This window comes from Pleurodeles waltl, unplaced genomic scaffold (assembly GCF_031143425.1).
Source record: "Pleurodeles waltl isolate 20211129_DDA unplaced genomic scaffold, aPleWal1.hap1.20221129 scaffold_69, whole genome shotgun sequence".
Classification (NCBI taxonomy): domain Eukaryota; kingdom Metazoa; phylum Chordata; class Amphibia; order Caudata; family Salamandridae; genus Pleurodeles; species Pleurodeles waltl.
The window spans coordinates 1,861,934-1,877,375 of NW_027150390.1; the positions used below are offsets into that span (position 1 = coordinate 1,861,934).

Below are 15,442 nucleotides of genomic sequence, written 5' to 3' on the forward strand. Positions count from 1 at the left end.
TTTCGATCCATCGACCTCTGGGTTATGGGCCCAGCACGCTTCCGCTGCGCCACTCTGCTTCCTGCTCAAAATGCTGTGGTTATGCAGATCAGGAGCCTTCAGAGGACTGGCATGGGATCGCTGGAGCTATTCTGGCAGGGCTCTCACCTCATTTGCCTAAGAATGTCACAAGGCATGCTGGGTGCAGAAAATCTTCGCCTTCCCCTCTCACAGTCAGTCATAGGGGAAAGTCAAGGCCCTCTCAGTCACTAGCCATGTCACGCCTTTGTCAAGACAGAAGCACCCCCACCCGCTCCTTCTCTGTGATCCTGCGCTACCATGCTCAGGTTTTGGCCTTACCTGGGAGCCAGAGGTGCACCCGGTGAGGGCTTGCCCGGTATGAGCGTTTGGGACGTGAGTGGACTTAGGACTGGAAGTTCTGTCCATTCGAAGTAGCCAACCTTCCTGCTGCAGACAGGGGCTGTCCCCTTGGGTTTCTTTCACCTTGCTCTCGGATAAATTTGGTTGTATGCTGCAGTTGCCTGCGATGACTACAAGGTGGCGCTGCTTTCAGGTAAGAGCACAAATATGCAGAAAATGTTGGGGACTTTTGCCACATTTATTGGTGGTGGGTCTCGCACATTTTTTCCAGGGGAGAGATATTGATCTGAAACACTTTTTACTGCATTGATGCTGCAGTTCTAAAGGCTGGTCGGGCAGAAGGGCTTAGCCGTTTCATTGCCTGCCCCCCTGCAGCCCATTTATTACCAGCAGTTGTGAGTGGTGACTGCTGTTTGTAAAATATAAAAATTTCAGGACATAGAAAGTCGCAGACAGGGCTTTTGGGATGCCTGCCTATGTCTTTGTTTATTATTTATCTAATAGCTGAGTAATCTGGTCAAGATATTTCTCTTTTTTTTAACATATTGCGTTAGAATAGTTACAGCTTGCTTAATGTATAAATATTAGCACTGCGTTGGCCGGGAATCGAACCCGGGTCAACTGCTTGGAAGGCAGCTATGCTCACCACTATACCACCAACGCTCCATGGCATATGTTTTTTTTAAACTCTAGACATCACAACCCTGAGTTCAATGACTATATTGCACCAGTATCAGAGGTATTTTTGGTTTACAGACCAACATGAAAATCAGGAAAAAAGTTCTTGCAACTGCTAAGGAACTGGAGATTGAAACCAATGCAAAAGCTGCGCAGAAAAGGAGAAAGGGAAAGCAGCAGTTCAAATCATTGAAATAAGCATATATTGGCAGCAAGGGAAAAACAGCAGGGTAGAGAAAGAAAACAGCTCCACGAAATTCACAGGAGATTGATAATAGCAGGACAAAAAAAGGGAATAATAACGTTCCAAGCAGGCTCAGAAAGAAGTGCGAGGGTCCCATCTTTCTTTAATGGTCATTACTGTGCATCATTTCCTTTGAAGTGTAGGGTTGATTCTCTGACCATCTGTCTCCCTGACTTTGAGCAGAGACCGATAGTTGAGCAGTCTCTTCCCACAAAAATCTGGCACAAGCCTGCTGTTTTCCGCTCTGGCAGCGTGGAAACGAGAGAGTGGTCCTCACAAGAAAAAAAATCAATCCATGCTAGCAGAGGATGGTTTCGATCCATCAACCTCTGGGTTATGGGCCCAGCACGCTTCAGCTGCGCCACTCTGCTTCCTGTTCAAAATGCTGTGGTTATGCAGATCAGGAGCCTTCAGAGGAGTGGCATGGGATCGCTGGAGCTATTCTGGCAGGGCTCTCACCTCATTTGCCTAAGAATGTCACAAGGCATGCTGGGTGCAGAAAATCTTCGCCTTCCCCTCTCACAGTCAGTCATAGGGGAAAGTCAAGGCCCTCTCAGTCACTAGCCATGTCACGCCTTTGTCAAGACAGAAGCACCCCCACCCGATCCTTCTCTGTGATCCTGCGCTACCATGCTCAGGTTTTGGCCTTACCTGGGAGCCAGAGGTGCACCCGGTGAGGGCTTGCCCGGTATGAGCGTTTGGGAGCGTTCAGGACGTGAGTGGACTTAGGACTGGAAGTTCTGTCCATTCGAAGCAGCCAACCTTCCTGCTGCAGACAGGGGCTGTTCCCTTGGGTTTCTTTCACCTTGCTCTCGGATAAATTTGGTTGTATGCTGCAGTTGCCTGCGATGACTACAAGGTGGCGCTGCTTTCAGGTAAGAGCACAAATATGCAGAAAATGTTGGGGACTTTTGCCACATTTATCGGTGGTGGGTCTCGCACATTTTTTCCAGGGGAGAGATATTGACTTTGAAACACTTTTTACTGCAGAGATGCTGCAGTTCTAAAGGCTGGTCGGGCAGAAGGGCTTAGCCGTTTCATTGCCTGCCCCCCTGCAGCCCATTTATTACCAGCAGTTGTGAGTGGTGACTGCTGTTTGTAAAATATAAAAATTTCAGGACATAGAAAGTCGCAGACGGGGCTTTTGGGATGCCTGCCTATGTCTTTGTTTATTATTTATCTAATAGCTGAGTAATCTGGTCAAGATATTTCTCTTTTTTTTAACATATTGCGTTAGAATAGCTACAGCTTGCTTAATGTATAAATATTAGCACTGCGTTGGCCGGGAATCGAACCCGGGTCAACTGCTTGGAAGGCAGCTATGCTCACCACTATACCACCAACACTCCGTGGCATATGTTTTTTTTAAACTCTAGACATCACAACCCTGAGTTCAATGACTATATTGCACCAGTATCAGAGGTATTTTTGGTTTACAGACCAACATGAAAATCAGGAAAAAAGTTCTTGCAACTGCTAAGGAACTGGAGATTGAAACCAATGCAAAAGCTGCGCAGAAAAGGAGAAAGGGAAAGCAGCAGTTCAAATCATTGAAATAAGCATATATTGGCAGCAAGGGAAAAACAGCAGGGTAGAGAAAGAAAACAGCTCCACGAAATTCACAGGAGATTGATAATAGCAGGACAAAAAAAGGGAATAATAACGTTCCAAGCAGCCTCAGAAAGAAGTGCGAGGGTCCCATCTTTCGTTAATGGTCATAACTGTGCATCATTTCCTTTGAAGTGTAGGGTTGATTCTCTGACCATCTGTCTCCCTGACTTTGAGCAGAGACCGATAGTTGAGCAGTCTCTTCCCACAAAAACCTGGCACAAGCCTGCTGTTTTCCGCTCTGGCAGCGTGGAAACGAGAGAGTGGTCCTCACAAGAAAAAAAATCAATCCATGCTAGCAGAGGATGGTTTCGATCCATCGACCTCTGGGTTATGGGCCCAGCACGCTTCCGCTGCGCCACTCTGCTTCCTGCTCAAAATGCTGTGGTTATGCAGATCAGGAGCCTTCAGAGGAGTGGCATGGGATCGCTGGAGCTATTCTGGCAGGGCTCTCACCTCATTTGCCTAAGAATGTCACAAGGCATGCTGGGTGCAGAAAATCTTCGCCTTCCCCTCTCACAGTCATTCATAGGGGAAAGTCAAGGCCCTCTCAGTCACTAGCCATGTCACGCCTTTGTCAAGACAGAAGCACCCCCACCCGCTCCTTCTCTGTGATCCTGCGCTACCATGCTCAGGTTTTGGCCTTACCTGGGAGCCAGAGGTGCAACCGGTGAGGGCTTGCCCTTTATGAGCGTTCGGGACGTGAGTGGACTTAGGATTGGAAGTTCTGTCCATTCGAAGCAGCCAACCTTCCTGCTGCAGACAGGGGCTGTTCCCTTGGGTTTCTTTCACCTTGCTCTCGGATAAATTTGTTTGTATGCTGCAGTTGCCTGCGATGACTACAAGGTGGCGCTGCTTTCAGGTAAGAGCACAAATATGCAGAAAATGTTGGGGACTTTTGCCACATTTATCGGTGGTGGGTCTCGCACATTTTTTCCAGGGGAGAGATATTGACCTGAAACACTTTTTACTGCAGAGATGCTGCAGTTCTAAAGGCTGGTCGGGCAGAAGGGCTTAGCCGTTTCATTGCCTGCCCCCCTGCAGCCCATTTATTACCAGCAGTTGTGAGTGGTGACTGCTGTTTGTAAAATATAAAAATTTCAGGACATAGAAAGTCGCAGACGGGGCTTTTGGGATGCCTGCCTATGTCTTTGTTTATTATTTATCTAATAGCTGAGTAATCTGGTCAAGATATTTCTCTTTTTTTTAACATATTGCGTTAGAATAGCTACAGCTTGCTTAATGTATAAATATTAGCACTGCGTTGGCCGGGAATCGAACCCGGGTCAACTGCTTGGAAGGCAGCTATGCTCACCACTATACCACCAACGCTCCATGGCATATGTTTTTTTTAAACTCTAGACATCACAACCCTGAGTTCAATGACTATATTGCACCAGTATCAGAGGTATTTTTGGTTTACAGACCAACATGAAAATCAGGAAAAAAGTTCTTGCAACTGCTAAGGAACTGGAGATTGAAACCAATGCAAAAGCTGCGCAGAAAAGGAGAAAGGGAAAGCAGCAGTTCAAATCATTGAAATAAGCATATATTGGCAGCAAGGGAAAAACAGCAGGGTATAGAAAGAAAACAGCTCCACGAAATTCACAGGAGATTGATAATAGCAGGACAAAAAAAGGGAATAATAACGTTCCAAGCAGGCTCAGAAAGAAGTGCGAGGGTCCCATCTTTCTTTAATGGTCATTACTGTGCATCATTTCCTTTGAAGTGTAGGGTTGATTCTCTGACCATCTGTCTCCCTGACTTTGAGCAGAGACCGATAGTTGAGCAGTCTCTTCCCACAAAAATCTGGCACAAGCCTGCTGTTTTCCGCTCTGGCAGCGTGGAAACGAGAGAGTGGTCCTCACAAGAAAAAAAATCAATCCATGCTAGCAGAGGATGGTTTCGATCCATCAACCTCTGGGTTATGGGCCCAGCACGCTTCCGCTGCGCCACTCTGCTTCCTGTTCAAAATGCTGTGGTTATGCAGATCAGGAGCCTTCAGAGGAGTGGCATGGGATCGCTGGAGCTATTCTGGCAGGGCTCTCACCTCATTTGCCTAAGAATGTCACAAGGCATGCTGGGTGCAGAAAATCTTCGCCTTCCCCTCTCACAGTCAGTCATAGGGGAAAGTCAAGGCCCTCTCAGTCACTAGCCATGTCACGCCTTTGTCAAGACAGAAGCACCCCCACCCGATCCTTCTCTGTGATCCTGCGCTACCATGCTCAGGTTTTGGCCTTACCTGGGAGCCAGAGGTGCACCCGGTGTGAGCGTTTGGGAGCGTTCAGGACGTGAGTGGACTTAGGACTGGAAGTTCTGTCCATTCGAAGCAGCCAACCTTCCTGCTGCAGACAGGGGCTGTTCCCTTGGGTTTCTTTCACCTTGCTCTCGGATAAATTTGGTTGTATGCTGCAGTTGCCTGCGATGACTACAAGGTGGCGCTGCTTTCAGGTAAGAGCACAAATATGCAGAAAATGTTGGGGACTTTTGCCACATTTATCGGTGGTGGGTCTCGCACATTTTTTCCAGGGGAGAGATATTGACTTTGAAACACTTTTTACTGCAGAGATGCTGCAGTTCTAAAGGCTGGTCGGGCAGAAGGGCTTAGCCGTTTCATTGCCTGCCCCCCTGCAGCCCATTTATTACCAGCAGTTGTGAGTGGTGACTGCTGTTTGTAAAATATAAAAATTTCAGGACATAGAAAGTCGCAGACGGGGCTTTTGGGATGCCTGCCTATGTCTTTGTTTATTATTTATCTAATAGCTGAGTAATCTGGTCAAGATATTTCTCTTTTTTTTAACATATTGCGTTAGAATAGCTACAGCTTGCTTAATGTATAAATATTAGCACTGCGTTGGCCGGGAATCGAACCCGGGTCAACTGCTTGGAAGGCAGCTATGCTCACCACTATACCACCAACGCTCCGTGGCATATGTTTTTTTTAATCTCTAGACATCACAACCCTGAGTTCAATGACTATATTGCACCAGTATCAGAGGTATTTTTGGTTTACAGACCAACATGAAAATCAGGAAAAAAGTTCTTGCAACTGCTAAGGAACTGGAGATTGAAACCAATGCAAAAGCTGCGCAGAAAAGGAGAAAGGGAAAGCAGCAGTTCAAATCATTGAAATAAGCATATATTGGCAGCAAGGGAAAAACAGCAGGGTAGAGAAAGAAAACAGCTCCACGAAATTCACAGGAGATTGATAATAGCAGGACAAAAAAAGGGAATAATAACGTTCCAAGCAGCCTCAGAAAGAAGTGCGAGGGTCCCATCTTTCGTTAATGGTCATAACTGTGCATCATTTCCTTTGAAGTGTAGGGTTGATTCTCTGACCATCTGTCTCCTTGACTTTGAGCAGAGACCGATAGTTGAGCAGTCTCTTCCCACAAAAACCTGGCACAAGCCTGCTGTTTTCTGCTCTGGCAGCGTGGAAACGAGAGAGTGGTCCTCACAAGAAAAAAAATCAATCCATGCTAGCAGAGGATGGTTTCGATCCATCGACCTCTGGGTTATGGGCCCAGCACGCTTCCGCTGCGCCACTCTGCTTCCTGTTCAAAATGCTGTGGTTATGCAGATCAGGAGCCTTCAGAGGAGTGGCATGGGATCGCTGGAGCTATTCTGGCAGGGCTCTCACCTCATTTGCCTAAGAATGTCACAAGGCATGCTGGGTGCAGAAAATCTTCGCCTTCCCCTCTCACAGTCAGTCATAGGGGAAAGTCAAGGCCCTCTCAGTCACTAGCCATGTCACGCCTTTGTCAAGACAGAAGCACCCCCACCCGCTCCTTCTCTGTGATCCTGCGCTACCATGCTCAGGTTTTGGCCTTACCTGGGAGCCAGAGGTGCACCCGGTGAGGGCTTGCCCGGTATGAGCGTTCGGGACGTGAGTGGACTTAGGACTGGAAGTTCTGTCCATTTGAAGCAGCCAACCTTCCTGCTGCAGACAGGGGCTGTTCCCTTGGGTTTCTTTCACCTTGCTCTCGGATAAATTTGGTTGTATGCTGCAGTTGCCTGCGATGACTACAAGGTGGCGCTGCTTTCAGGTAAGAGCACAAATATGCAGAAAATGTTGGGGACTTTTGCCACATTTATCGGTGGTGGGTCTCGCACATTTTTTCCAGGGGAGAGATATTGACCTGAAACACTTTTTACTGCAGAGATGCTGCAGTTCTAAAGGCTGGTCGGGCAGAAGGGCTTAGCCATTTCATTGCCTGCCCCCCTGCAGCCCATTTATTACCAGCAGTTGTGAGTGGTGACTGCTGTTTGTAAAATATAAAAATTTCAGGACATAGAAAGTCGCAGACGGGGCTTTTGGGATGCCTGCCTATGTCTTTGTTTATTATTTATCTAATAGCTGAGTAATCTGGTCAAGATATTTATCTTTTTTTTAACATATTGCGTTAGAATAGCTACAGCTTGCTTAATGTATGAATATTAGCACTGCGTTGGCCGGGAATCGAACCCGGGTCAACTGCTTGGAAGGCAGCTATGCTCACCACTATACCACCAACGCTCCGTGGCATATGTTTTTTTTAAACTCTAGACATCACAACCCTGAGTTCAATGACTATATTGCACCAGTATCAGAGGTATTTTTGGTTTACAGACCAACATGAAAATCAGGAAAAAAGTTCTTGCAACTGCTAAGGAACTGGAGATTGAAACCAATGCAAAAGCTGCGCAGAAAAGGAGAAAGGGAAAGCAGCAGTTCAAATCATTGAAATAAGCATATATTGGCAGCAAGGGAAAAACAGCAGGGTAGAGAAAGAAAACAGCTCCACGAAATTCACAGGAGATTGATAATAGCAGGACAAAAAAAGGGAATAATAACGTTCCAAGCAGGCTCAGAAAGAAGTGCGAGGGTCCCATCTTTCTTTAATGGTCATAACTGTGCATCATTTCCTTTGAAGTGTAGGGTTGTTTCTCTGACCATCTGTCTCCCTGACTTTGAGCAGAGACCGATAGTTGAGCAGTCTCTTCCCACAAAAAGCTGGCACAAGCCTGCTGTTTTCCGCTCTGGCAGCGTGGAAACGAGAGAGTGGTCCTCACAAGAAAAAAAATCAATCCATGCTAGCAGAGGATGGTTTCGATCCATCGACCTCTGGGTTATGGGCCCAGCACGCTTCTGCTGCGCCACTCTGCTTCCTGTTCAAAATGCTGTGGTTATGCAGATCAGGAGCCTTCAGAGGAGTGGCATGGGATCGCTGGAGCTATTCTGGCAGGGCTCTCACCTCATTTGCCTAAGAATGTCACAAGGCATGCTGGGTGCAGAAAATCTTCGCCTTCCCCTCTCACAGTCAGTCATAGGGGAAAGTCAAGGCCCTCTCAGTCACTAGCCATGTCACGCCTTTGTCAAGACAGAAGCACCCCCACCCGCTCCTTCTCTGTGATCCTGCGCTACCATGCTCAGGTTTTGGCCTTACCTGGGAGCCAGAGGTGCACCCGGTGAGGGCTTGCCCGGTATGAGCGTTTGGGAGCGTTCAGGACGTGAGTGGACTTAGGACTGGAAGTTCTGTCCATTCGAAGCAGCCAATCTTCCTGCTGCAGACAGGGGCTGTTCCCTTGGGTTTCTTTCACCTTGCTCTCGGATAAATTTGGTTGTATGCTGCAGTTGCCTGCGATGACTACAAGGTGGCGCTGCTTTCAGGTAAGAGCACAAATATGCAGAAAATGTTGGGGACTTTTGCCACATTTATCGGTGGTGGGTCTCGCACATTTTTTCCAGGGGAGAGATATTGACCTGAAACACTTTTTACTGCAGAGATGCTGCAGTTCTAAAGGCTGGTCGGGCAGAAGGGCTTAGCCGTTTCATTGCCTGCCCCCCTGCAGCCCATTTATTACCAGCAGTTGTGAGTGGTGACTGCTGTTTGTAAAATATAAAAAATTCAGGACATAGAAAGTCGCAGACGGGGCTTTTGGGATGCCTGCCTATGTCTTTGTTTATTATTTATCTAATAGCTGAGTAATCTGGTCAAGATATTTCTCTTTTTTTTAACATATTGCGTTAGAATAGCTACAGCTTGCTTAATGTATAAATATTAGCACTGCGTTGGCCGGGAATCGAAGCCGGGTCAACTGCTTGGAAGGCAGCTATGCTCACCACTATACCACCAACGCTCCGTGGCATATGTTTTTTTTAAACTCTAGACATCAAAACCCTGAGTTCAATGACTATATTGCACCAGTATCAGAGGTATTTTTGGTTTACAGACCAACATGAAAATCAGGAAAAAAGTTCTTGCAACTGCTTAGGAACTGGAGATTGAAACCAATGCAAAAGCTGCGCAGAAAAGGAGAAAGGGAAAGCAGCAGTTCAAATCATTGAAATAAGCATATATTGGCAGCAAGGGAAAAACAGCAGGGTAGAGAAAGAAAACAGCTCCACGAAATTCACAGGAGATTGATAATAGCAGGACAAAAAAAGGGAATAATAACGTTCCAAGCAGCCTCAGAAAGAAGTGCGAGGGTCCCATCTTTCGTTAATGGTCATAACTGTGCATCATTTCCTTTGAAGTGTAGGGTTGATTCTCTGACCATCTGTCTCCCTGACTTTGAGCAGAGACCGATAGTTGAGCAGTCTCTTCCCACAAAAAGCTGGCACAAGCCTGCTGTTTTCCGCTCTGGCAGCGTGGAAACGAGAGAGTGGTCCTCACAAGAAAAAAAATCAATCCATGCTAGCAGAGGATGGTTTCGATCCATCGACCTCTGGGTTATGGGCCCAGCACGCTTCCGCTGCGCCACTCTGCTTCCTGTTCAAAATGCTGTGGTTATGCAGATCAGGAGCCTTCAGAGGAGTGGCATGGGATCGCTGGAGCTATTCTGGCAGGGCTCTCACCTCATTTGCCTAAGAATGTCACAAGGCATGCTGGGTGCAGAAAATCTTCGCCTTCCCCTCTCACAGTCAGTCATAGGGGAAAGTCAAGGCCCTCTCAGTCACTAGCCATGTCACGCCTTTGTCAAGACAGAAGCACCCCGACCCGCTCCTTCTCTGTGATCCTGCGCTACAATGCTCAGGTTTTGGCCTTACCTGGGAGCCAGAGGTGCGCCCGGTGAGGGCTTGCCAGGTATGAGCGTTCGGGACGTGAGTGGACTTAGGACTGGAAGTTCTGTCCATTCGAAGCAGCCAACCTTCCTGCTGCAGACAGGGGCTGTCCCCTTGGGTTTCTTTCACCTTGCTCTCGGATAAATTTGGTTGTATGCTGCAGTTGCCTGCGATGACTACAAGGTGCCGCTGCTTTCAGGTAAGAGCACAAATATGCAGAAAATGTTGGGGACTTTTGCCACATTTATCGGTGGTGTGTCTCGCACATTTTTTCCAGGGGAGAGATATTGACCTGAAGCACTTTTTACTGCAGGGATGCTGCAGTTCTAAAGGCTGGTCGGGCAGAAGGGCTTAGCCGTTTCATTGCCTGCCCCCCTGCAGCCCATTTATTACCAGCAGTTGTGAGTGGTGACTGCTGTTTGTAAAATATAAAAATTTCAGGACATAGAAAGTCGCAGACAGGGCTTTTGGGATGCCTGCCTATGTCTTTGTTTATTATTTATCTAATAGCTGAGTAATCTGGTCAAGATATTTCTCTTTTTTTTAACATATTGCGTTAGAATAGCTACAGCTTGCTTAATGTATAAATATTAGCACTGCGTTGGCCGGGAATCGAACCCGGGTCAACTGCTTGGAAGGCAGCTATGCTCACCACTATACCACCAACGCTCCATGGCATATGTTTTTTTTAAACTCTAGACATCACAACCCTGAGTTCAATGACTATATTGCACCAGTATCAGAGGTATTTTTGGTTTACAGACCAACATGAAAATCAGGAAAAAAGTTCTTGCAACTGCTAAGGAACTGGAGATTGAAACCAATGCAAAAGCTGCGCAGAAAAGGAGAAAGGGAAAGCAGCAGTTCAAATCATTGAAATAAGCATATATTGGCAGCAAGGGAAAAACAGCAGGGTAGAGAAAGAAAACAGCTCCACGAAATTCACAGGAGATTGATAATAGCAGGACAAAAAAAGGGAATAATAACGTTCCAAGCAGCCTCAGAAAGAAGTGCGAGGGTCCCATCTTTCGTTAATGGTCATAACTGTGCATCATTTCCTTTGAAGTGTAGGGTTGATTCTCTGACCATCTGTCTCCCTGACTTTGAGCAGAGACCGAAAGTTGAGCAGTCTCTTCCCACAAAAAGCTGGCACAAGCCTGCTGTTTTCCGCTCTGGCAGCGTGGAAACGAGAGAGTGCTCCTCACAAGAAAAAAAATTAATCCATGCTAGCAGAGGATGGTTTCAATCCATCGACCTCTGGCTTATGGGCCCAGCACGCTTCCGCTGCGCCACTCTGCTTCCTGCTCAAAATGCTGTGGTTATGCAGATCAGGAGCCTTCAGAGGAGTGGCATGGGATCGCTGGAGCTATTCTGGCAGGGCTCTCACCTCATTTGCCTAAGAATGTCACAAGGCATGCTGGGTGCAGAAAATCTTCGCCTTCCCCTCTCACAGTCAGTCATAGGGGAAAGTCAAGGCCCTCTCAGTCACTAGCCATGTCACGCCTTTGTCAAGACAGAAGCACCCCCACCCGCTCCTTCTCTGTGATCCTGCGCTACCATGCTCAGGTTTTGGCCTTACCTGGGAGCCAGAGGTGCACCCGGTGAGGGCGAGCGTTTGGGAGCGTTCGGGACGTGAGTGGACTTAGGACTGGAAGTTCTGTCCATTCGAAGTAGCCAACCTTCCTGCTGCAGACAGGGGCTGTCACCTTGGGTTTCTTTCACCTTGCTCTCGGATAAATTTGGTTGTATGCTGCAGTTGCCTGCGATGACTACAAGGTGGCGCTGCTTTCAGGTAAGAGCACAAATATGCAGAAAATGTTGGGGACTTTTGCCACATTTATCGGTGGTGGGTCTCGCACATTTTTTCCAGGGGAGAGATATTGACCTGAAACACTTTTTACTGCAGAGATGCTGCAGTTCTAAAGGCTGGTCGGGCAGAAGGGCTTAGCCGTTTCATTGCCTGCCCCCCTGCAGCCCATTTATTACCAGCAGTTGTGAGTGGTGACTGCTGTTTGTAAAATATAAAAATTTCAGGACATAGAAAGTCGCAGACAGGGCTTTTGGGATGCCTGCCTATGTCTTTGTTTATTATTTATCTAATAGCTGAGTAATCTGGTCAAGATATTTCTCTTTTTTTTAACATATTGCGTTAGAATAGCTGCAGCTTGCTTAATGTATAAATATTAGCACTGCGTTGGCCGGGAATCGAACCCGGGTCAACTGCTTGGAAGGCAGCTATGCTCACCACTATACCACCAACGCTCCATGGCATATGTTTTTTTTAAACTCTAGACATCACAACCCTGAGTTCAATGACAATATTGCACCAGTATCAGAGGTATTTTTGGTTTACAGACCAACATGAAAATCAGGAAAAAAGTTCTTGCAACTGCTAAGGAACTGGAGATTGAAACCAATGCAAAAGCTGCGCAGAAAAGGAGAAAGGGAAAGCAGCAGTTCAAATCATTGAAATAAGCATATATTGGCAGCAAGGGAAAAACAGCAGGGTAGAGAAAGAAAACAGCTCCACGAAATTCACAGGAGATTGATAATAGCAGGACAAAAAAAGGGAATAATAACGTTCCAAGCAGGCTCAGAAAGAAGTGCGAGGGTCCCATCTTTCGTTAATGGTCATAACTGTGCATCATTTCCTTTGAAGTGTAGGGTTGATTCTCTGACCATCTGTCTCCCTGACTTTGAGCAGAGACCGAAAGTTGAGCAGCCTCTTCCCACAAAAAGCTGGCACAAGCCTGCTGTTTTCCGCTCTGGCAGCGTGGAAACGAGAGAGTGCTCCTCACAAGAAAAAAAATCAATCCATGCTAGCAGAGGATGGTTTCGATCCATCGACCTCTGGGTTATGGGCCCAGCACGCTTCCGCTGCGCCACTCTGCTTCCTGCTCAAAATGCTGTGGTTATGCAGATCAGGAGCCTTCAGAGGAGTGGCATGGGATCGCTGGAGCTATTCTGGCAGGGCTCTCACCTCATTTGCCTAAGAATGTCACAAGGCATGCTGGGTGCAGAAAATCTTCGCCTTCCCCTCTCACAGTCAGTCATAGGGGAAAGTCAAGGCCCTCTCAGTCACTAGCCATGTCACGCCTTTGTCAAGACAGAAGCACCCCCACCCGCTCCTTCTCTGTGATCCTGCGCTACAATGCTCAGGTTTTGGCCTTACCTGGGAGCCAGAGGTGCACCCGGTGAGGGCTTGCCCGTATGAGTGTTTGGGAGCGTTCGGGACGTGAGTGGACTTAGGACTGGAAGTTCTGTCCATTCGAAGCAGCCAACCTTCCTGCTGCAGACAGGGGCTGTCCCCTTGGGTTTCTTTCACCTTGCTCTCGGATAAATTTGGTTGTATGCTGCAGTTGCCTGCGATGACTACAAGGTGGCGCTGCTTTCAGGTAAGAGCACAAATATGCAGAAAATGTTGGGGACTTTTGCCACATTTATCGGTGGTGTGTCTCGCACATTTTTTCCAGGGGAGAGATATTGACCTGAAACACTTTTTACTGCAGAGATGCTGCAGTTCTAAAGGCTGGTCGGGCAGAAGGGCTTAGCCGTTTCATTGCCTGCCCCCCTGCAGCCCATTTATTACCAGCAGTTGTGAGTGGTGACTGCTGTTTGTAAAATATAAAAATTTCAGGACATAGAAAGTCGCAGACAGGGCTTTTGGGATGCCTGCCTATGTCTTTGTTTATTATTTATCTAATAGCTGAGTAATCTGGTCAAGATATTTCTCTTTTTTTTAACATATTGCGTTAGAATAGCTACAGCTTGCTTAATGTATAAATATTAGCACTGCGTTGGCCGGGAATCGAACCCGGGTCAACTGCTTGGAAGGCAGCTATGCTCACCACTATACCACCAACGCTCCATGGCATATGTTTTTTTTAAACTCTAGACATCACAACCCTGAGTTCAATGACTATATTGCACCAGTATCAGAGGTATTTTTGGTTTACAGACCAACATGAAAATCAGGAAAAAAGTTCTTGCAACTGCTAAGGAACTGGAGATTGAAACCAATGCAAAACCTGCGCAGAAAAGGAGAAAGGGAAAGCAGCAGTTCAAATCATTGAAATAAGCATATATTGGCAGCAAGCGAAAAACAGCAGGGTAGAGAAAGAAAACAGCTCCACGAAATTCACAGGAGATTGATAATAGCAGGACAAAAAAAGGGAATAATAACGTTCCAAGCAGCCTCAGAAAGAAGTGCGAGGGTCCCATCTTTCGTTAATGGTCATAACTGTGCATCATTTCCTTTGAAGTGTAGGGTTGATTCTCTGACCATCTGTCTCCCTGACTTTGAGCAGAGACCGATAGTTGAGCAGTCTCTTCCCACAAAAAGCTGGCACAAGCCTGCTGTTTTCCGCTCTGGCAGCGTGGAAACGAGAGAGTGGTCCTCACAAGAAAAAAAATCAATCCAGGCTAGCAGAGGATGGTTTCGATCCATCGACCTCTGGGTTATGGGCCCAGCACGCTTCGCTGCGCCACTCTGCTTCCTGTTCAAAATGCTGTGGTTATGCAGATCAGGAGCCTTCAGAGGAGTGGCATGGGATCGCTGGAGCTATTCTGGCAGGGCTCTCACCTCATTTGCCTAAGAATGTCACAAGGCATGCTGGGTGCAGAAAATCTTCGCCTTCCCCTCTCACAGTCAGTCATAGGGGAAAGTCAAGGCCCTCTCAGTCACTAGCCATGTCACGCCTTTGTCAAGACAGAAGCACCCCCACCCGCTCCTTCTCTGTGATCCTGCGCTACAATGCTCAGGTTTTGGCCTTACCTGGGAGCCAGAGGTGCACCCGGTGAGGGCTTGCCCGGTATGAGCGTTTGGGAGCGTTCGGGACGTGAGTGGACTTAGGACTGGAAGTTCTGTCCATTCGAAGCAGCCAACCTTCCTGCTGCAGACAGAGGCTGTCCCCTTGGGTTTCTTTCACCTTGCTCTCGGATAAATTTGGTTGTATGCTGCAGTTGCCTGCGATGACTACAAGGTGACGCTGCTTTCAGGTAAGAGCACAAATATGCAGAAAATGTTGGGGACTTTTGCCACATTTATCGGTGGTGGGTCTCGCACATTTTTTCCAGGGGAGAGATATTGACCTGAAACACTTTTTACTGCAGAGATGCTGCAGTTCTAAAGGCTGGTCGGGCAGAAGGGCTTAGCCGTTTCATTGCCTGCCCCCCTGCAGCCCATTTATTACCAGCAGTTGTGAGTGGTGACTGCTGTTTGTAAAATATAAAAATTTCAGGACATAGAAAGTCGCAGACAGGGCTTTTGGGATGCCTGCCTATGTCTTTGTTTATTATTTATCTAATAGCTGAGTAATCTGGTCAAGATATTTCTCTTTTTTTTAACATATTGCGTTAGAATAGCTACAGCTTGCTTAATGTATAAATATTAGCACTGCGTTGGCCGGGAATCGAACCCGGGTCAACTGCTTGGAAGGCAGCTATGCTCACCACTATACCACCAACGCTCCTTGGCATATGTTTTTTTTAAACTCTAGACATCACAA

General features: G+C 47.2%; 8 non-coding genes across 8 annotated transcripts; all 8 read right to left on the reverse strand.

The window, feature by feature from the left end:
• Positions 1 to 951: 951 nt before the first annotated feature.
• Positions 952 to 1,023, reverse strand: TRNAG-UCC (transfer RNA glycine (anticodon UCC)). The gene has a single exon. It is a non-coding gene; the product is annotated as a tRNA-Gly (tRNA).
• A 3,127-nt stretch (positions 1,024 to 4,150) lies between these two features.
• Positions 4,151 to 4,222, reverse strand: TRNAG-UCC (transfer RNA glycine (anticodon UCC)). Its single transcript has one exon. It is a non-coding gene; the product is annotated as a tRNA-Gly (tRNA).
• Positions 4,223 to 5,740: 1,518 nt separating this feature from the next.
• On the reverse strand, positions 5,741 to 5,812 carry TRNAG-UCC (transfer RNA glycine (anticodon UCC)). Its single transcript has one exon. It is a non-coding gene; the product is annotated as a tRNA-Gly (tRNA).
• A 1,522-nt stretch (positions 5,813 to 7,334) lies between these two features.
• On the reverse strand, positions 7,335 to 7,406 carry TRNAG-UCC (transfer RNA glycine (anticodon UCC)). The gene has a single exon. It is a non-coding gene; the product is annotated as a tRNA-Gly (tRNA).
• Positions 7,407 to 10,532: 3,126 nt separating this feature from the next.
• On the reverse strand, positions 10,533 to 10,604 carry TRNAG-UCC (transfer RNA glycine (anticodon UCC)). Its single transcript has one exon. It is a non-coding gene; the product is annotated as a tRNA-Gly (tRNA).
• A 1,521-nt stretch (positions 10,605 to 12,125) lies between these two features.
• On the reverse strand, positions 12,126 to 12,197 carry TRNAG-UCC (transfer RNA glycine (anticodon UCC)). Its single transcript has one exon. It is a non-coding gene; the product is annotated as a tRNA-Gly (tRNA).
• A 1,531-nt stretch (positions 12,198 to 13,728) lies between these two features.
• Positions 13,729 to 13,800, reverse strand: TRNAG-UCC (transfer RNA glycine (anticodon UCC)). Its single transcript has one exon. It is a non-coding gene; the product is annotated as a tRNA-Gly (tRNA).
• Positions 13,801 to 15,331: 1,531 nt separating this feature from the next.
• On the reverse strand, positions 15,332 to 15,403 carry TRNAG-UCC (transfer RNA glycine (anticodon UCC)). Its single transcript has one exon. It is a non-coding gene; the product is annotated as a tRNA-Gly (tRNA).
• Between the last annotated feature and the right edge of the window lie 39 nt (positions 15,404 to 15,442).